General features: G+C 39.9%; 1 protein-coding gene across 1 annotated transcript in view; it reads left to right on the top strand.

The window, feature by feature from the left end:
- Positions 1-3190: 3190 nt before the first annotated feature.
- Positions 3191-23136, top strand: part of cskl (c-src tyrosine kinase-like) — a 51369-nt gene continuing 31423 nt past the window's right edge. Inside the window, exon 1 of the mRNA XM_026174343.1 lies at positions 3191-3571. The gene's annotated coding sequence lies outside the window, so the exon portion shown is untranslated. The remainder of the gene's footprint in view (positions 3572-23136) is intronic.

Genomic DNA, 23136 nt, shown 5'->3' with positions numbered 1-23136 from the left:
TGCCTGTCTGCCTTTTAATTCTTACTACAAAACCCAGTGATGTTTGAACAAATGACTCTTTATTGTAGGACATTTTCTTTCGTAAATTATGCTTGTTGGACCACCAGCAAAGCATGGAAAGGTATGTTTTAAAATTCTAAACTGCGAACTCAAACTATCACCACCAGGGGGCAGCATTATTTGTTAATCTTTTCAGAAGTGTTCTGTTCTTTGAACTTAGGGTATTTCTAACCCTCATTTCCTAAAGGTTACTGCTGTAAGAATAATTACAGAATATGAATAGTTATGAATGATTTGCTAAGGTACTTTAAAAACTTACATCCACTCAGTGTATACAGTGTGACATTACACCATTAAGCTGAAACAAGTTCAACATCACTTGATGTGCTGGTGTTTTAGACATAGTAATTGCAGATGGTTCTTCACAAAGATTCTTGGTAACTTTATTACCATTGTAAAAGGTAATAATCCAAATGTTTAAAATTTGTTTTAAAAAGGTTAACCATTTTAAACAGTTTCTCAAAGTACAGTGCAGTCTCCACTAGGGATGGACCGATCTGATATTAGGTATCGGTCCGATACTGACCTAAATTACTGGATCGGATATCGGAGAGAAATAAATGTAATCGATCCATTAAATATCAAAAAAGCACCTCACAAAACTTGCAACATGGCATAACTCGGCTCATAACCTTAGCACGTTGGAGCAGTATGCATCACGTGATAGAGCGGCTGTGGCATGCAACCTGTAGGTGGTCTGGTTGAGCATTTCATCTCAGAGAAAGTGATCCCAGAGAGAAGTAAAGCAAGTGTGTAAGTTCATCTCTGAATGTTTGTAAAGCATTCCAGCGTTTACCTTAACAACCGATATATGGAGCGACTACCTCTTCTCTCACCCTCCCTCTCCTGCTGCTACTTCAATGTGAAACTGATTAATGATCAGCTGATCGGCTTTTCTGTTGCGAGTCCGTCTCGCTTGTTTGTTTATCGCCCACTTTGCGCCAGAAAGAGGAAACCAGCGGCTGAACAACAGCAGCACGTTTAAGCTTGAGAAGCTGTTGTTAGAATTTATTTAATATTACTTTGTACACCAGGATCCCTTTCTATCTGATGGCTGCTAACTGTGCAGGGGCAGATCTAGCAAAGTTTAGCCAGGGGGGCCGATAGGGCATGAACAGGGAAAATGGGGGGGGGGGGGGGGCACAAAGACATACTTTTCTTTCTTATTCTCATTTAAAATATCTAGTTTTTAATAATTAATTATCTGAATCTTACACCCAAAGTTTTAATCTGATGTAAAATCCATTACTGTATATAGTAACTGTTAAGTCTAATATACCCTAGTAAGTACTTTTTCCTTTGGGAAGGTACAATCTGTGCAGTCTGCAGTTCTGTTGAAGAAAGATGTTGAATCTATTTAATTTTTGCTGGGAGTTTGCAACCCTATTAGTTAGGTTGCTTACTCTTTAAAATACCAGAATAGGGAGGATGGAGTAGGTTTAAGTTTATTAGATTGATTAGTATTGCTGAACTATGAAATATTTCGGGTTCAGTGTATTTTTTGTATACAGGTATAACAGAATAGCTTTAGTGTTGTTGTTTTTTAACTTGAGTTTGAACTTATACAAAATGCAGCAGGATATTTAAAAAAACAGTTTGATTTATTAAAAAACACACTATATCGGATTCATATCGGTATTGGCCGACATCCAAATTTATGATATCGGTAACGGACATAAAAAAGTGGTATCGTGCCATCTCTAGTCTCCACACTAAGTCTTCTCAAAGGCGTTCTGTCTGGTTGAGGTCAGGACTCTGTGCAGGCCAGTCAAGTCTTCCACACCAAACTCACTCATCCATGTTTTTATGAACGTTTCTTTGTGCACAGGAAGGGGCCACCCCCAGACCATAACCCCCCCCCCCCCCGGTCAATCGGAATGCCAGATGGAGAACTATGATTTGTCACTCCAAGGTCACGTCTGCACTGCTCTAAAGGTGCCGCACTTTACACCACTGCATCAGACACTTTGCATTACACATGGTGATGTAAAGCTTGGATGCAGCTGCTCAGAAATGGAAACTCATTCCATGAAGCTCTCCACAGAAAGTTGGCAATCTTTGCCCACCACCTGCATCAGCATCTGCTTACCCTTCTCTTTAATTTTATGTGGCCTACCACTTCATGGCTCCACTTTGTTATAAAACCCCTAACAGATGACTTCCCAGATTTCAGTGTAATTATAAAAAGCAATGTTTTGCTAATTTTAATACCAAAAAGTTATTTTTTGTTACTTATTTACTTTAGTATAGTATAAATGGTAGAAAAGAGTCAGAAAAGCTATAAAACGTAAAACCTATGAAACTTAAAAGTTATACTTAAATATACAGGGTGGGCCACCCACCATTGTTTTTCTTGTGACATTACCAATAAGTTTGATGTGTCACATGGTCCTCTTCCTATTGAAAAAACAAAAGTCCACCCATCTTGAGGAGTTTGCCCCCTCACATATACTAATGTGCCACAAGCAGGACTTTAATATCACCAACCATTTCCATTTTATTACGGTGCATCCATATAAATGGCCCACCCTGTACTTAACTTTAGTTAAAAGCTGTCCAATGAGCTGAATTAGAGTCTTTGGAGGGCCAATTCTAGCCCCTGGGCATTATGTTTGACACCCCTGCGTTAAAGTAGATAGGTATACTGAATAAACATTATTCATGCCTTCGGTCTGAATAACAGTACCTTATGGAATTATAAAAATAAACAAACACATTGGAGCACTGCTATCAAAGGTCACACGTGCTGTAGTCCACTTTATTCTTCGAACATGTTGCACTAAATCACCACGCAGCCCTAACAGTCAGGGGCGCCTCCAGAATAGTTTCATAGGGGTCGCCATATGGGGGCCACTAAAAATAATGCGGTGGCACCACAAAACAGAATTTCCATTTTTATCATGCTGTTATCAAATATAGGTTACTTGGAAAATATTGCAAAAAAGAGAGAAAGAAAAGAATTTTATGTCTATGAAAACCAAATAAGACTTTGAAATTCTTAATAATCAGTTTTAATTGCAGTCTATTACTAGTAAATGACAGCGTATATCTATCCTGTATCCTGTATTACTGCACCGCGGCTTTATCCCGTTGGAAAGGGCAGCAGGTGGCCATTTAGCGGGTAACCTTCCGCTGTAACAAGTCAGCCATCGGTTGACAATCTCACCTGTTGGCCACACGGCTGTGCTCACAGACCGCTCGCCCGTTGGCCGTGCTATTCCCATTCCCAAGCGCATGCGCTTTGCACTGACGGAGTGGAGACCATTTCCTTCCAGCAGCAGGCCTCACAAAGCTCCATACACACACACACACACACACACGCAAACACATAAGCATACACACATATGCGGTCTCAGCACAGACAACAGCCGTCAAAGCGAAGCAGGGTTTGGAATAGTGTAATCTTAACACCGCAACACCTGGATGCTCCCCAACCGCAGGAATCATTCTAATGGGTGTTCATCGCTGAACTGCAGCAGCATATGGTCGACAGCACAGTGGTATCTTTTGGGTGAGTTGCCCACAGCGCATTGACTGTTTTGTCTTGGGTTTGTTGCTGCTGCCGCTGCAACACAGGGTTTTAGCACAGGGGTGGCTCAGGAGCTACACCACACAGGAGTGTTATTACTGGGCTTTCTGTTACGTTTTAGAGTCAGGTTTTTATCTTACATTCACTAACAGAATGAAAGTGCCGTTTGCTCTAAATAGGTGCTGCTGTGAAGCGCAAACCCGAATGGGAGTGTTAGCTTGAGCTGCTAGTTAACGAGCAACGTAGCGTCACGAGATCCATTATCGGACGCAATTCAGTGTTATGCTAGGCTTGAACTGATTTTACTTACAACTCCTTACTCCCCCACCAATGCAGTCAGTAAGCTTGACAGTACAGCAGAAGACGGATAAATAAAGCATCTGTTAAAATGATCTTTGCCTTGTATGCTTGTGTCACCCAGATTTACGCGCCTGTGCTGAAAATCTCCCGAGTCACTACCTTTTTCTTTCATCTGATTCCATAGTCGGACACCTTGGTCGTGTCTTGGGTACTTGACCATTTCCTTTGACAGTCTTTGTCTGTGGAAACGCTGTGGTGCAATACCGCGTGGAAGCCCAAAAATAAAAACATGGGTCCAGCAAAACAAAACAAAAAGTACAGCATTGTTATACAGGCAGATTTTCCAGGGTTTTTTTGTTTTTGTTTTTTGTTTTTTTTTACTTGTGGTGGATCTAAAGGTAGAGGTTCAGTTAACGTGTCGTTGAAATTACAACCCTGTGCACAAATACTGCGGTCTGACCTTTTAGTGTTGTTCAGCGTGTTGCTGGGAATTAAGGGCGACAAAAGACTGGTTCTGTCCGATAATGGGTCCAGTAATCTTAGCCTCGTCCGCCTTGCACTAGAACACAGGGATCGAGCTGAGGTCCAGCCCCTTTCCTGAGGAAAATCTAATTCGTATCTCTCATGTTTTAATATAAGCTTGCTAACATCCTTACTCACTTCAGCATTTGTCTTGGTTTTAGGGCAGGACCAATAAAATAACGATAACTGCTAAAAAAACAACAACAACAACAACCAAAAAAACACTTAGTTATGTGATACTCTTTATCCCACGGGGAAATTGTTTTTCACTTGGCATTGCTCCACCGGAAGGTGCAAGGTCAGGTTTAACTAAAATTACATAGGGATGATTTAGTGTCCTGCTCAAGGATACATTCACAGGTTAAAGGACACGAACTGCACTAGCCACAGCTGCAATATTCATATTTCAGTCCTATTGGTAGTTTATAAAATTGGCATTACGACTCGTCTTGTCCCTGCAGCTTTGGCATTGTGTGCAGGTTCCGTGCACAGAACTTAAATATAATTGCCTGTTTGCAATGTTGAAACGTACATACCTTTACAAGCCAAGACTTGAGTACCCAAAAGCATGGTTATAGAGTATTTGTACTTTACATAATATTACTGTGTAGTTTAGGAGAAGACTGTCTAACTCTAATGGTTTGTAGTACACCTAATCAGTTCTGATCTTACTCCAGGGTTGTTTTCAGGGAACAAATCTTGTGATTAGTGTATTATCTCTGTGCCAGTTCTTGTTATCTAATACATTAGCATGTTGTAGTAGCTTGAAATCTCAAATATCATCAGTCCAGATCTTGTTGCCTATTTTAATAACTGATTGCCTCAGCAGGTTTGACCAGCGATTGGCTTTTTGTATTATAATCTGGATGAAAGCAAAACAGCTGTTTGATGGGAGAGATAGTTGCCTTGCTCTTTTTGGATTGTAATATAAAATAGACACCTGTTTTTGCCTCTAAATTTTGCACAATGGTTTAAGAGTTTACCCCAAAACTGGAATTAAAGCCAAAAACTAACAATAACTTGAAAGAGTAGATTTTTCTTCCTTTGTTGTCAGAAAGTTATTTTTTTCCCCACCTGTCTTGACTCGTGCTAGTTATCATGAGCACATAGTGCTGATGAAAGCAGGATGAAGCTTCTGGTTTTCTATTAAATAAATTCTTTTACAAAGCATGAAGTGGGGGTGCACAGGCTTGGCATTCGTTATCCCCAGAGGAATCTGGTGAGCCAGACTGCAGCATGTTAGGAATCCATATGCTGTGTCTGTCAGGGCTAACCTGCTGCCCATAAGCTTGAATGTCCAGCATAGTGCACTGAGGGTCCCTGGAAGTACATTTTCTTGTTTTCATCTGAAAACTCTTTACCTTAAATGTTAGAAAATGCCATATTTTGGAAAAAGCTGAGATTGTGCTTTGAGATGAGAGGTCACACAGCTCTTTATTTGAAAAATCAGACTTATGTAGTATGGTGGCCCACACCTTACAGACGGAAACCTTTGACCACACTTAGTTCTGTCCATTCCTATTGTCTCTTTGTCAATAGCTTCATCCCCGTCACCCTGAATGACTGATGGGTAGATCAGAGTAGTCCTGATTGAGGTGCAGCTTGACAAGCAGTAAAGGTGACAATACAAGCCTACTGGCCTGGATACATGTCAGCTTTCTTCTATTTAGCAATGGGTTACGAGAAGGAAAGGGGGGGGGAGAGACTATGTCTGCTCGATCCCTAAATCTGCAAGAAGCTGAGCTGTGTTACTGTCTCATATTAAGCTTTGTGCCTGGCTTATGTGCTCAGCAGGGAAGTAATGGCTTCTCTGTCTTTACACTGACCATCTCATTGCACATTTGAAGCTTGTCCAAGGCCCTGCTGACCTCAACACAATGACATCGTTTAGTTGCCCCCACCCCCCCACAGGACTCTTCTCTTCAGCGCATGCTGTCTCTTTAATCGCCAACTCCAACAGCAGAGGAGGGATTTATTGTGGTGACTTTGGTGCAGAGCTCAACAGTATACTGACAAAGAGTGAAACATATAATGGTTACTGTGATAAAATTCCCACTGGTTAGTATTACTGTTTCACAGTAAGTCTGTTGCTGAAAAGGCTTAAGGTAGTGACAGTGCTTCAGAGACTTTTATACTTTAAACACATTTTATAGTACTGCGTTGAATCCGTGTTGTAGTGGGAAATGTTGTTGTTAGTATTTAAAATTGTGTGCCTTGAATTCTCTGCTATCAGACTGACACGATTGAACAAGAGTTACTTTTAGGGAAACAGAGGAAAGAGCAAAGAATTTCAGGATCGGTTTTGTTTTTTTCTGGGTTGTGGTCATAGTTAGATTTTTAAGAGATAGCGGGAACCTTGAAAGACGATGGAGACACTGTGAAATTGCTTGTTATCACTTTATAGGGAACGCAAGGTAAGTACCCTTTTATTTTAATGTGACTTTTATCTTGGTGGGTTTTTGTCTGGAGACTATATTTGTTCATTTCCCATGATACCGTGCTATGTAGTAACCCAGCCAACATATTTTATTAAAGTCCAGAAGCTGACAGCTTTGTTGTTGTGTTCTGTAGACAAGAGTAAACAAATAAAACAGTATAAGTATAACTGCTTTCACACTGGATATTATTTGCAGTTGTTCTTTCGCCTCTGTCACCCAAAAGGAGAGAGTGTCCTTCACGCACATTCTACTTGAAATACTCTGATTTATAAGAGGGAGCTGCCTTGGTAGATGTTTAGGGGACAGGATGTAGCTTGGCGAAACTGTCTTGGTATGTGTATCAGTAGATTTTAGCATTTTCATCACTTTTTAGAAGCACTTGGTTAATACTAATAATTCTGATATGAAATGTTTGTACTGTTGTGTCTCTAATACTGACATCCATGAGCAACAGGATTTCACACATAGTGCAAGGCACAGTAGGCTCTCATGTCACTCTGCATGGATGAATTCATCAATTATTTCATGGCTGTGTTCATTTTAGCATCGTGGTGTCGTGTGTTAGTAGCTCAGTGTGATGTATTGTGTCTGCTGCTTTTATTGTGTATACCTCCTGAGTAATGCACTTTTATGTTAGACCTTGCAAGATGCAAAGTGGCAAGACGTGGTACACGTGATTAGAAAGAATGATAGAAACGGAAATTGGCAGCACATCTGCACTGCACCTGCACTCCTTCCCCTTTTTAGGTGCATCACACAGTATCACTGGATATAACTGTGTAGTGAACAACAGATTAATTGTCTCAGCTGGTAGGTGATCATAATTTTCATCATATAGCATAACATTATAATACAACTGTATCATAATGTTGTCTATATCAGTTATTTTAGTAATCACGTAATCTATTGATTATTCCACCGATTAATTGGATACGAAATAGTTTTGTCACATTAGTAAAAGGACATACGTCTTTCAAAACGAACTGCTCATTGGTTTCCATTTTAGAAATTAGAATAGAATAGAACTTCCATTTATTGTCATTGTACATGTACAACAAAATTGTGGGTGCACATTGGAGAAGTAGTGCAAAGAAAAGACTTGGTCTGAATAGAGTCGGTGTGTGAGTGGCCTGTTTTAAAGTTTAACTGCATATGTCTGTCAAAAAAACAAAAAAACAAACAAAACCCAAGCCATATTGGTGGTTTCCAAAAGGAATGTGCATATGTGTGCGTACATTGTTCAAGTGTGCGAGTGAATGAGTTAGTTATTTTATAAGCCTTTAAAGGAGGATGTCGTGGCTGCAATGAAGAGAAGTGAGCATATCAGCATTCTGAAGTTTGCCCTGGACTTTGAAGGAGAGTTTTTGTGCTGCTGAAAACAAGATGTTATGATGGTGTAAATGTTAATTAATAATAACCTAACAACTCTCAGGTCAGAAGATCAAAGTTTTACTGGCCCATGTACATTTTTATTGGCTTGTGAAAAAAAAACCCATTTATTTTTATATTTTTAAATATTAATGCACTTTAATTAATATGATATTTTATATTATTTCACTTTTAATCTGAAAATGTTGCGAAAGCCTTGAAATAAATGTGGTCTAGTACACCACATGCTCCCCTTTAGATTCACCCCCGTTTTCTGCAGGTGTCACTTCCATGTAAAATAGGTCGGCTGCTGTCAGCCTTCACCATGCTATATAATTTAAACATGGGGTATCAGACTAAGTTAACAGTTCATCTGCAGATGTTAATTACAACTTCTGGAGGATTACTGATTTTTCTAAAACAAACTGCAGTGGATGTTTGATGAAGGTCTCCTGCTAATTTTTCTAGTTAAACAAAGCATTAAAGCAAAGAATTTGTGTTGAATTTTTTTATAATCGATTTATTTGATGAGTCATTATCCAACTCATTACTGTAGTTTACAGGTTCAGGTTACAGTGCAAAACCTGAAAACATAAAATTTACCATCTTATTAAAGGACTGATCACAACCTTTTAACTTTTCATCACACTGTCTTTGAATGAGCACAAAGCCAGTCTTACAAAATACTGAAACCAGAGCACAAAAACTATAAAATTGATGTGACCAAGCAGATAAACATTGGTCTCCTTATGTGAATCGTCATCTTATTTGCAGATAGACCAGCAACTGACAGAAAGGCTAATATCAGTCGACATTGCTCTGCAACATCGAGATCAGTTTCCTGGGTCCAGTTATATTAATAGCCGACTAAGTAACAATTCATTCAATTTAGTAACTGTAACTGATAAGCAGCACAGGCCTTTTTTTTTCATGTGTTTCTACTAATGGCAGGCTGGCAGGTTGCTGTTTTGGCAGTCTTCAACATTTTGTAGCTTCTTCTCCAATGATTTATTTGTAAATCACACATTCAAATATATTCTAGCCCAGGTGTCTTGGACTGAGCTGGAGGGCTGGTCTCACCTGCAGGAGCTGTAGAACTAACTCTTGTGCCACCACACTGAGTTCTGCGAGGATGCAGAGCAAAACAAGGACATGCTGCAGGCCATTAAGTTAGAGCTGGAGCAGTTTGATAACTTGCTGAAGACGTAGCTATTTATATTTTTTTTGTATATTGTTTTATATTAATCTCTCTGTATGGATGTTTAGCACAGTTTCACACTCATGATTTGTTCGCCCTTCTTTTTCACACTACTGCATCTTCTCTGACCTCCGTCCCCCATCCCCCGTGCTGTAATAGAGGCAAAACCTCTACATCCACTTCTTCCTACTGATCATGCATCCCAGTAGAATAGTGTAATTGTGGCAGCCGTCTTGCATGCAAACTCAGCTTGGCTTTTCCATCTGGGCAGCGGCTGGACAGCTCCTTGACGACCGGGGGCCTTCTACCGCCACGCCTGCTGGCTAGCTGCACAATGCAGGCAATGAGGAGAGCTGTAGGCCTGACACATGCCTTAGTCTTTCACTACGCCCACGGGCTCCGGAGATTTCCTACTGGGAACTGTTTAACAAAAGGATAATGATATAATCCGACATTTTAGCTTTTTCCTGTTTGCCTGTTCACATGCTGCTACTGAACGTCTGAAGATACTACCAACAACCAAGAAAATGGTTTTATTTCTATTAATTTTGTCATTTTCTGTACTTTCAGTGTGTGATGAGTCACAGCTGTCCATAAATATTTTTTCTGGTTTCATATGTAAGCTTCCTGTTTGTGTGGCTGCTTTATATTTTTAAGAGGTATTGTCATCAGAAAAGAAGCCTGATAACAACCCCATGAGATCTTTTCAACCATTTTTAACATGAAGTAATACCTTAGATATAGCATGCTAAAGAATCCCCTGAGTCCAAAATTAAACTGCCATTTAACCACTGGGATCATCCTTCAATACACCACCTTACCTGTTTACCAAGAGTTACCTCATGGTGAAAAGCAGCAGACACAGTGACTGGTTATTTAAATGAAAGATCAACTTGATGACATCAATTTGTTTTGGATTTTGCAAGAGCTGATTTAAATTAATGAGGAAAAGGATATGTGTTCGCTATGGGAAACAGTTGGACACTTCCTCTTTCAGTGGAATCATGCAGAAGAGCACAAGACCAAATGATTCGCTGCTGGTGTAAAGCCCATTTCATTGAATTGGATACTAATTTGCAACGGCGTCAGTACCAAAAGGATGATCTCTGCCTTCTGTAGTTCAGGCACCACTTCAGACAGGCAGGCACACAGCCCCTGCACTCACTAGTAGACGACATTCACAGCAGTGAACAGCACTTTAGGACAAATTTGGAGAAGGCCGTTAAACCTCCCATTGAAGTATTAAATGGTACACCACACATGGTAACGTTAGCTGTTTAGCTATTAGCATCACCCGATAGCGACTTTAGCTGTCTTATGTTATTAAGGTAGTGACTAATGGTAAATGGTAAATGGCCTGTATTTATATAGCGCTTTACTAGTCCCTAAGGACCCCAAAGCGCTTTACATATCCAGTCATCCACCCATTCACACACACATTCACACACTGGTGATGGCAGCTACATTGTAGCCACAGCCACCCTGGGGCGCACTGACAGAGGCGAGGCTGCCGGACACTGGCGCCACCGGGCCCTCTGACCACCACCAGTAGGCAACGGGTGAAGTGTCTTGCCCAAGGACACAACGACCGAGACTGTCCAAGCCGGGGCTCGAACCGGCAACCTTCCGATTACAAGGCGAACTCCCAACTCTTGAGCCACGATCGCCCCTGTTGGCTAAAGCACAACAGCACTTAAGAACTTAAAATGTGTATATATATTAATATATATACATTTGTTTATATCTGTATAGGTCTTACATGCATGTTAATGTATTTTTTAAACCACTGCAACAGACTTTTTAACATGCGCTACATGACTAAAACATTGTTTAATCATGTTATATCAGTGGCTCCATTTGTTATAGATTAGCAACTCTATCCTTTATATTTTGACTTTCCCGATTGCTTATCCAGTAGGGCTGCCACGATTAGTCGACTAGTCACGATTACGTCGACTATCAAAATCGTCGACGACTGATTTAATAGTCGACGCGTCGTTTGAAGCTTTGTAAGATCCCAAAAGCAGGAATAAGTAGCAGGATTTAAGAGTGTAATAACGGACTGAAACAGAAGATGGCAGCACTGCATGTACAAGGATGCCAGCTGCCGTTAAACCCCGAAGAAGAAGAAACTGTGTCCCAGAATTCATAGCGCGGCCCAGCGCAGTTGTCAACAATGGCGGCAGCTAGTTAGTTTTAATATTACTCTTATTATTCTTTCTGGGTCACAAAATAAACGTTTAACATATTTTCAGGCGAGAATGTAGCTGTGTAAACCTCAAATATCTGCTCAGTTTATCAAGACACCGCATATTTTCAAAAGCGCTCCGACGTTTTCGGAGGCGTCTGTTACCCACTAGCTCGATAGCTAGCTGGGGGCCATGAGAGCACCGGACTCCCGGCAGATCGTTTTCAAACCCACCGCCCTACTCAGGTTAAACATATACAAGTCACTTAGATAACTTAAAAATGTTATTGTTTGGCTTTTTTCAGTATTTTATTTGTTCCTGAATAAATCGGCTGAGTTTATTAAACTCCACCGAAACAATCTGCACATTTAATTAGAATTCAATTAACTATCATCTTGTCTTTATTTTTAGTTAGCACAGACCTTAAACACTTAAAGCTGTAAGCTAATGATAGTTATATAAGAGCAGATGCTGCTGGTGCAATAAGCTGTACTTTTACGTTCAATGGATGATGATCTGATTAGTCGACTAATCGCAAAAATAATCGGTGACTAGTCGACTATCAAAATAATCGTTTGTGGCAGCCCTATTATCCAGTTTAGGTTCCTTTTGCCAAGAAAATGAAGAAATTATATGAAAATATCTGAGTCTTGCCACCTGATTATTGCACAAAGATCATTGAGATTTTGACATATTCAGAACAGCTGTCCCATGTAATATGTCCAGTCAAAGGTTTAGGTCAGTTAAAGGATTTTTGTTGCGATACAGTGTATTTATTTGACAGGATTTTTTCAGTAGAGTTCCTTTTCTGTCTGGTTGTTTTCATCTATAAATCAACTAGTTGAATGGACCACGTTACACGATACAAGGAAAAACTGACAGTTTTGTCTACACGAAGTTTATTAGCCAATTGCTAGGACATCCCATTCTGTCAGAACAGCTTCAGTGCACTTTTTCCAAGTCTCTGGAACGCTATTCTTCCAAAAGATTTTACCTTATTTGATAATGGCGGAGTTTAACACAACCTAAAGGTGTTCAGTTGGGTTGAAATGTAGTGGCTGCAAGGCGCATAGCATGTGATTCACATCATTTTCATATTCATCAAACCACTCATTCACCCTTGGTGTGCACATCCTGGAAAAGACCACTTCCACCAGGATGGAAAGTTTAATCACAGGACAATGTGATGACTCAGAACTACTGTGTATTAATTTGTAAAAAATTCATAAAATGCTTCCCACGGGATGAGGGGGCACCAAATCTCCTCATCATATGATTCGTGGTTTAAGGCTTCTTTAGTTTGTCACCTCTCTGCTGTGTATATACCCTGTGTGTTCGGATGCTTGGTCCTTTGGTTAAATCTCATTTGCCTGTTCAGTCTGACTTTCTACATATAACACCTGCGTCCTGGTTCACTGAAGCGCCTCATATTTGGGCCAGTGGGGGGAAATACGGAGGAAGTAGTGCAGTCACTATGAAGTTGGTGTATTCCTTTGCTTCAGTTATGGCGACATTAAACCCAGTTGGAATTATTTTGACTGTTCTAAAAAGAATACAAGATGATTCACTGATGATAATGGCAATGAATCCTGTCTTAGCAGGGAGGCTTCAGCAGTTCCTCTTTTTATCTGCCCTCTTCAACCCCCCAATGCGTTCGAGTCATCGGATACACTTCAAAGATACAGTAAACGCTTGTGCTTTAATGATGTCACACAAAGTGCTCAGATGTAAAGTGACCTGAATTAGCTCCTCTTTAATACAAGGAAGATTTTACTTGATCTATTTTGTGTGCAGTTTCCCTCAGGCTATCTTTTTAATAAAGCAACATTTTTATTCTTTCTTTTTTTGTCTTAGAAGAGATTACACTAAAAGTGCAGATGGTTATCGTTAACTGTGGCCTACATCTGAGCATGTTTCTGATACAACAGCTAATAATCTCAAGAAAATAATATTCTGAGCAGTAGGTGGCAGCTGAATAGATGTATATGTAAGTGGGTTTATAATTACAGATTAGAGATGGACTGATTAAAGGCCGCCTATTGTGTTTCATAAATTAAAATCCTACCTCACAAAAATAGCTTAATAGTATAGCCCACGTGTTTTAGTCAGCACTTGAAATATTGAAAATAGAGAGAAATAGTATATTTTTGTTGCACTTAATACTCTGAATAATGGTGGTGGGTAAAATAAATAATTATTTGGTCTTTAAGGACGTTTACGTTACATTCTGTATCTGTTGCTGAGGATCGTTTATTTAGGGTACGTACACAATGGGAATCTTACATGTTCATTAGATTCAGCATTGTGTGGCTTGGATCTTGTTATAAATCAAGTCCACCATCATGGTCATTTTAAGTTTCAGGCTGAAAACAAGGCTTTTCTTTTGCAAGTTTCAATTCCCAGGCTAGTCCTGTTACACATGGTCCAATGGAACCTCAATGTTAAACGTGTATTTTTAGAAATACACTGAAGGCTGATCTAGTAGTATGCATGTTAGCAGGTGTTATTGGTTGCATAGTTTGCACTGTATAACTAGTTTCTACTCGGAACTCGGCTCTTTCCCTTTTTCTTGCATATTCTTACTAAGCTGTATGATTGATTGTCTGACACCCTGGCCCAATAAAACAGTTCCATAATAATCTATTCAAAACACCTCCAGATTATTCTTTTCTCTTATATTATAAATAAGCATTTCAATATGAAAACAATATTTAATAAACCATTTATCTACAAAACAAGTGAACAACCTGGGATGTCTTGAGAAAAATGTATGCTTTTTAAACTGTATGTCTTCAGTTTTCCATATTCTGTCAGTCTACGGGCATCACAAAGACATTTGTTGCATCACCATCTCAATTCAGTGCACTACAACAGAACAACAAAAGAAAGAAGGCTCTAAAACTGACAATTCAGACTCCAGGCTTGGATGAAATGAACAGTTTTTAACAAAATTGGTATTTGCAACAGAATTGTATTCTACGTACCAGTACATGCAAATTAAAAATGAATAAATAAGTCTAAATTTAAAAAAGTGACGCAGGTACAATGCACTAAACAAATAAAAAAGTGACTGACTGAATATGTTAACCAGTTAAGAGCTTATCCAAATGAACCTAATTTTCATAAAATTGCGCATCTCACACTCACACAAAGGCTCATAGTCCACTCTGAGTTGTGTACATACATTTTATCACTCATTTACAGATCATCTGCTGTGACTCCTGATGTCGACAACTTTATGGGGTCAGTGTCTAAGGAAAATAAACCCATCCTTCTCAAGTTTCTGTAAAGGCAGAGTCTCCTGGGAATGTAAGAATTCAGGGTCATTTCATATCCAGACACTTCTCCCAAAGTATTTATTTGGTCTTTTTGAGTTTTAATCTCGTTGTCTCAAGTAATTTAGACTTTTAGATCATTTTCTGTGGTTCTTGTCCAATGTTCTTCCTGTTTTTATGTCTCAGTAGGGCAAGCAGAAGATTTTTTGTTACTGGCACAGGAGGTTCCTTCACGCTCATTGTGAAGTTATGATACTAATAAATACTGTTTCCATTTTTTATACCATAGTTATGCATGGATATATCAGGATTCCTGAGAAATAATTTTAACCAGTGCTTTTTAAACTGGGGTTAATTTCCTCAAACAGAATACATTTGTTGATTTAGAAATAGAGGAAGACTGTATATGTGTTTGTTGAGTAAGGTAGTAGATTCATTGTCTTAACTGTATGCGGAACAATCTACCTTATGTGTGTAGGCACTCCCCAATGGCCCATTGTGAAAAAGTGGAAAAGTCCTGTATTTGTATTGTGTTATAGCTAAGCATTCAGCGTTGGTGCATTTTAATAGCTTGTATTATGGTGAGTTTTAACTGTGAAAATAATTCTCTTATTAGTACTTTTCGCTCGTGCAGATGTGAACACAGTAATCGCACTTTGGTAGGGACCAGAACAATCGCACTGAGACCCTTTGGAGGAGGAGTCTCGGTATGGTCCCAAATGAGCTCCAGAGTGCTTTCTTTATTGTGCGAACCAATAACCAGGTGTACATTACAAGTTTGAGGTAAGGAATAAAAAGCCCATAGCCACATAAACTTTGAATTCTCAATGCGGGAAGATACAATAAATGTGCAAAGGTCTGTACAGACTAGCAACTATCTGTGAAATGAATGTAAATACTCAATATTTTCCAATAGTCATCCAGTACAGCACCTTCTTCCTGTATTTACTCTGTTACTCCCACCCAGAACAGACTTAAAACTCTCACTTGGGTTGTAGTGACGCGTTCCCTTGGATTTTTCTTTGTGTGAAAATAAACTAAACCATGAGTAAAAGCTACAAGTTTACAAATTCATCAACTGATCCGGACCAGAGTAAGCGAACTCTAGGTGTGAAAATGGCCTAAGACTGGCTCAATTTGTTAATCACGTATGTACTTGTTAATCACAAATGGAGGAAGCCCTAACTTTATGAACTCTGCAGGTCAACTTGCAAATCTCAGCAGAGTAAACCGTGTCTGTTTGTTTTTTGTATAACATATTTTTTGTAATTTTCTAATTCTGTATGTTATTTTACTGACCAAGGTATAAAACTGTATTTAAGGTCATACAGTGCATCAAACTTCACTTTAAGGCTGTGTGCCTGTCCCTGGACTGTGAGAGTGAATGGGGTTATCGGTGCATGAAGTCTGTCAAGCTTTCATAAATTTGCAGAAGAAATCCCCAAGTCCTACTCTCTGCAGGGAAGATTTGGAGCTGCTGTCTGTGCAAACATTGGCTCTGCATTAGCAGAAAGTCTCCTAATACCTCATGCCTGCCTCGCTGTCTACCTGGGTTTTCTCACCTACACCATTACTGTCACCTTAACACCCAGTGTCCAGTGGTAAAAACAAGATCTGGATGTGCTGCCTAAATGCATTTTTCCAGTTTACACATTCTCGTAGAACCACATGCACTAAAACGTTCACACAGCTGTATATTCTGAGCGAATGTGCTCACTGCGGGTTTCTCATTCTGTTTTTTGTTTCTGCTAGTCTTGTGTTGTTTTCCAGCCCAACAATAGACTGTTTGGCAGGTTGTGTTGCCTGGTATCTGTGTGGGGAAGCAGAGATGTTTTCTGCTTTGATTTAACAGAGGCACAGTGTGTAGGAGAGTGTCTTTTCAGTTAGGCTCTTTTTGCAGCAGATGCAAAGCAGGTGAGTAAGAGGAGTTTTTGGTGTGTGTGCGCTTGCATTTTAACGTCCTAGGCATGCTTAGTATGATTTTAAAAGGACTTAAAGTAGGACATTGTTTATATGGTGAAATGTGAATATTTTCATTTCTGTCGTGCACACAGCCATTCTTTGGACCGTCCCTCATTTTCAGTGTTGAGCGTTTAACATACAGTCACAGCAGCATTGCACATTTATATCTGTCAGTTCTCCTTTAAGCTAATTGGGCTACATCATTTAACCAAGCCTATGAAAAGAAACCAATGACCTAGTTAATAGTATCTCTTGGGGTGTACTATTATGGCTGAAACGGTAGTAATTCTGAACTGGTTATGCTTGCGAGATATTTTAAGTGTAGTTTATCCCTGTCAAAGCAAAAGGATAGCTACGTGTCGTCATTATTTTGATGTGTTGATTTTAGAAATTCCTGTTATAGTTTTGTTTTAGTAATTCTACAGTTGTTTATTATTAAATCTGACATGCTTTGATAGTTACATGGAAGTAACAGTAATGATTACCCCAAGTAAACAAAAACAAAGAAACATCACTTTCTCTCTGTCACAGCAGTTTTCTAAAGAAAAACCTGCTTCAGAGAGAACACTAATTTCACTCGTTGTCAGTGTGGTGAATATGCATGTGCACACACACACTGTGTGCGCAAGTCTAAACAGGCAAATGTGTCCGTACCCCATAGTGTGCGCTAATGCAAGTCTGTGGTTGTGAATTAATAATTCAGAGTACTGGCATAGCAGGGTGGAGCCTTTATTATTCATGGTTGGCGATGGAACCAACAGATGACTGCATTAAGGATGAGCAGATAGAGTCCTCTGCCAAGAAACCACACTTCCATGCCTCTAGCCGCTGTCATTTACACCTACCAGTCCTCTATGCTCGTCTGACTCCTCCTCTTTTTTTCTATGTCCTTGTTCTCCTGATCTCTGTCCTCTCCATCTGTGAGCATCTTTTTCTCTCTCATTTAGTATCATCTTCCTCTCTCTTTCTGCATCCTAATTGCGTTACAAAGATCTGTTGGCAGTTAAAGAAACATTATGTAATAGCACACGTATATTAAATTGGAAATATAATGTGGAGATCAAAAGTATAGTAGTGATTCGTCAATTAAATTTGGTAAACTATATAAATATTGTAATTGCTGAGCAGAAAGGATTTATCAATGACTGCCTTTTGTGATTGGTCTGGCCAGTCAAACGCTCGTTGACCACGACAACCTGATGAGTGTATCTCTCATTTTTTCAGAAGAACGCTCTGTTTCTAGCTGTTGTTGTTTTCTCTTGAGCAGTAACATCCATTTGTAGTTACCTTATTTTCAAAGGCGGAAAATATTCCGGTTATTTCCAAATCTGGGATTACTCGTTGTGCAGGCAGTCTGTATAATCACCGTTTTGAACCATAATAGTTTCAAGTGTCATTTGCAATTTGGGTTTTGGCTTCATCTTCTCCCTGTATGCCTCTCTTCTCCCTAATTCCCTCCTTTATTGTCCACTGAATCTTTTTCTGCGTGGTCTCAGTGCCACTGCCCCTGAATGCTGCTTTTATTGAAGAGATTCTGAGCTGCTGTTGCCACTAATGCTGCTGCCATATTGTACCCGAACCCCGCTGTGGCTGCTTCTAATGAGATTCTTTGTGTCTCCATCGCCGTGCTTTGCCTCCTCGTCTCCTCTTCTGCTCTGAATAGAGGAGTTGTCGCGGTTTAGCATCAAAGGAATAGGAGAGGCAATGAAAGCAGCAGAATCAGCAGGCGGTTTCTCTGTGTATCCCCTTCCTCAGTCACTCTCCTAGGATGTTTAAACCAATAACGTATATAAATGTGCACGTTTAAGGTATAGTATATTAAGCCATGACTGCGTGTGCTTATTTGTTTATATACACATATACACTGCATTGTTTCCCACACTTGAGCTGTTTTCACAGAGTCTGGAAAATCTGGAGAATCTGGGCACATTTAGCACACAGCAGTTTGTTAGGGATGTTTTCACAGGGCTGCTCATTTCCAGAAAAGGTTTTGTCAGTATTGAGATCAGAATTATCTCAATACTGACAATTGCTAGGAGAAGAAGCAGCTACTTTTGGGTGCTCCCTTATTTATAATGGGCTGCAACAGCAGGTAGCCGCACATATTTAATCTGGCAGATTTTTACTCTGGATGCTTTCCTTGATGCAATCCCAAAAGGGATTTGTGTCTCCTTTCAAAATCAAACTCGGGATCTTTCACTTTTCTGGCAAATGTGTAAACCACTACAATGTGGAGACACATTTAACATGATCTGCAATAAATACGGGTGTAAATTTTTATGTGGCCTAAAAGTGTGTCGTTGACATGAGGGCACCATGAGTGTATGTTCCGTAGCACGCATTACGATTTAGTAAAAAGGAAGCTAGTTCAGCAATGTTGAACAAGCACAATGCTTTGAAAATATGCAAGAAGACTGTTCCTTCTGTCATATTGTGCAGGCTGCTGAAGAGTTAGAAGGTTACGTTACTTTACTGTTAACCTGCTAAGCAGCTTTTATTTAAAATTTCCAGTGAAAACACTCCCTAGGGTACGTTTGTGTTTACATTAGACTTCTGCTGTGGTACTGTAAATACTGCTGTGTAACATCTGTTGCAGTGTAATGCTGCTTGTGGTAATAGAGCTACACTTTGAATTAGGTAGTCTGTCATAAGTGATGGTAGGAATTTTCCCTTTATTTTGTTTGAAGTAATAAATGTGGTAGCCTGCAAGCCGGAGTAACAATAAAGCATTCAGTATTTATTTTTTTTTTCTGTGTCGTTACAACTTAACGAAAGAAAGAATATCTAGAAAAGTTCAAAGTTTTGAAGTGCATGTGCAAAATGGCTACAGACTTTAGTTGTGCAGGCAGCCTGGCCATTTTAATGGCTGGGACTAATTTAAGCATTCGATTTTCAAAGAACAAACCCATCAATGATAATTTGATTAATGGACAATCCATTGGTTATTAGTTTGACTTCTGTCACTACTACCCACTGAACACGGGGCTTTATGTCTCCGTTCCCACCTGGCTCGCTGATGTAGCCCCCTTGTTAAACTGCTTCTCCAGTGAACTTTTTTTCACATGGACTGCAATTCCCCGTCCGTTTCTGTCTCAGACCTCTCATCTCTACTTGAGGAGCTTCCAAGAACCCAAGTCATCTTTTCCTTCTGTTCACCTCTGCATTTAACATGAACACTTGCATAACATCACCACTGAGCTCTCCTTGGTCTGTCACACCTACCATCTCATTAATGGATGTAATTAAGTCTGTACAGCCAGCCCCACACACACCTACTTGCACTGTACTTTTGAACCTGTATTGCTTTCACTTTGTTGACTCTTGCCATCACAATTGCTCAGAATAAACCTTTACAAAGAGCTCCGTGCCCCATCATTCAAAATAGGACTAGAGTAACTTGAAGGTAAATGCTGGTGATGATAAATACTTACAGAAACTACAGTCAACATTTCAAGCATCTGTTACATTTCTTCTGTCTCTCCTTAGTCAGGTGAGCAAGCCATTTTGGTGCCTTGGCAACTCGTAGAGCATGCATTGCATAGTCTGAGATTAGACCAGACTTTATCTAGCAACTCCCCTGACTTCATTAAATGCAGTCCTAATAGAGTTGATTGTCCCTTTTTAATATATTTGGTGCTACTAACTGAACAATCATCGTTCAGCTAATTGTATGAATATGGATTTTTTTTTATTTTTTATTTTTAGCTAATGTATGTTCTTATGAAAACCAAAAATGCAACGCAATTAATAATGGGGCGATCCTCTAAAAGTAGTCCAAGCAGGCTCACTCCCAGCAAGTAGTCTCTTCTTTGTCTCCAGAATGTAGGAAATGATGAAAATGACTGTAGCCTGCCTCCGCCTGCATGGATATTGAGAGGATATAAATAGCTGGGCTAGTATGAGTGTGTGCTGAGACTGGAACCGCAGCACACAGAGCTCAAACAATAAGCCGTCACCACTACCCTTCCTCCCCTCTGCTTTCTCCAGTCCAGCAGCCTCCCAGAACTCAAAGGGGGAGGTGGAGAGGAGTAGGAGGAAGGGGGTATTCTCTCTCCCTCTTCCTTTCTTTCTTTCACTTCCTGTCTCTCTGCTTTTGTAATTTGTCATCAGCGGCAAGCTCAACCCTGTCACTTGTTACGTCAGAGAAGCAGACTGGACGGCTGCCTCCTGTCTTCCCACCTGTCTGTCAGTCAGTTGGCCTGTCTGACTGTAGAGTGAGAGGGTTCTGTGTCACGCTGCTCTATTTTTTATTGAGCCAGATAAAAATAGGGGTCGACGGATTAGATACACGCATGACTCCTTTAATCTTCTGCAAAGAAAGGATGGAGGGGTTTTTTTTGTTTTGTTTTGTCTTTTCTTCCTCAGTTCAGACTTTGACTAGTATTTACTGTAATAATTTCTTTTAGGTTTATGCAGGTTTTCTGGTAAAATCACAACTTGCTTATGTTTAAAATTTAATTTGAAATCTTAAAATAATTTAAGCTGCAGCTGCTAAGTTCATTTTATGATTATCCATGTATTGGGCACTATTTTTAAACTGGATAAATGTTTCTGAGACCACAAAATCGCCTCAGCCTACATCACTGCAACCGTCCGTCTGTCTCTGTTGCTGCTAAATCAGAAAGTCAAAATAGGAATAAGAATTTCTGTGGGACAGTTACAGCAGCACCTCGGCTAAAAAAAAGAAAAGGTGGTGGCGATGGCTAGAAATGTTTCATGTGGCAGATGGCAGAGGGAGCCACACAGTCATAATGACTGAGTAAGCCACAGTTTCTCTGAACTTCCTTCCCTCTCTCCTGCCGCTCTGTTCTTCTTGAGATTTCAGGGTTCTCTGCAAACACTTGGAGAGAACATGGCTTTCTCTTCTGACTTCAACCTGGTATAATCCGAGAACTGTCTTTCAAGACCAAAAAAGGAATAAGTGGAGATAAAACCCTACATGTATCGATCCAAATGTATACACCACGGAGCCCTGCTTCAAAAGCTGTCACAGATTTATTACTCTCTGTGAAGATTAAAAAATAAAGGTAGTTTTTGGAGCATGTGTAGTTCCAGGGACTTCTTCATTGTTAGCCAGCTGCACTGAAAGGTTAGCCATAGTGCTGAGGGTGTTTAAGTCAAGTGATCGACAACTTCAGTTGACGCTGCCCACTCTGTCCGATTTTGGTTTTGTTGTTTGTTTGATTTTTTTTTTCTCCCCCTCTCGTTTTGACTGGTGTGCAGACTGGATGGTGCAATCAGATGGCAGAACAGGTGTCCAGAAAATGTGACCAGCGCTGTTTTATGCAATATTAAGGTGTGATTACGCCACAACCTCAAATAAGTTTCTTACCAAAGCATAACCAAGATTCTTACCATCCACCAGCATCTCAGCAATAAAAAAATTACTTTAGTCTTCTTCCATTGCATTTAATTTTGATTTAAACAATCTAGATGGTGTGAATTAGGATTAATACATGTAGTGTAAAGGAACAAATCAGGCAGATGTTTTTAAAGCTTATATCATGGAATCAGTTTATTTTCTGTAGCTCTTTTCCTCATTAACTTAAAAGCTTTAATAGCTCTGTAGAGCTTTTAGAAGGAAGACGAAGCAATTCTAAGCTGTGTTTACACTTTGCAACAAGCTACGCAACTGTTAAAACATACACCTGAGGGGGGTGTGTGTGTGTGTGTGTGTGTGTGTGTGTGTGTGTGTGTGTGTGTGTGTGTGTGTGTGTGTGTGTGTGTGTGTGTGTGTGTTTGGATGAAAAAACGTTTACAAGAAAGTCATTTCCTCCTTTGGGTTTTATGCAAACTTAAACATATGTTGTATATTTCAGTGAATTCATGCCTTCAACTTTTCCTGCGTTTTGCCTTGTGGACCGCTGCTGCTGCTTTCTGGTGTTGGCATGTGTCAACTAGGAGCAGGTTACACCTTGGAGAGATCGCCTGTCTCTTTTTAATTTTAGATTTTAACCAGTTTAACATGTAGTTTCATATAATGGTGATGAGTGACATGACACTTCCTGTGAAGAATTATCCAAATTAACTGTCCCTAATAGGTAGGGCTGCTCAATTAATCGAATTTTAATCACGATTACGATCTGGGCTTTCAACGATCATTAAAAATGACTGAGCCGATTATTAGCCCCTCCCTCATTTATCCGCGACACCTTAAAGGCCGGTCCGTGAAAATATTGTCGGCCATAAACCGGTCCGTGGCGCAAAAAAGGTTGGAGACCGCTGATTAAGAGGACCCGAGGGAAGCTCGGAAAGCTAAGCAGAAGTTATTTGGAGAGGAGAGTGACTGCTGTTG

Source organism: Astatotilapia calliptera, chromosome 1, assembly GCF_900246225.1.
Source record: "Astatotilapia calliptera chromosome 1, fAstCal1.2, whole genome shotgun sequence".
NCBI classification, from domain to species: Eukaryota; Metazoa; Chordata; class Actinopteri; order Cichliformes; family Cichlidae; genus Astatotilapia; species Astatotilapia calliptera.
This window is presented reverse-complemented; position numbering and strand designations above follow the sequence as displayed.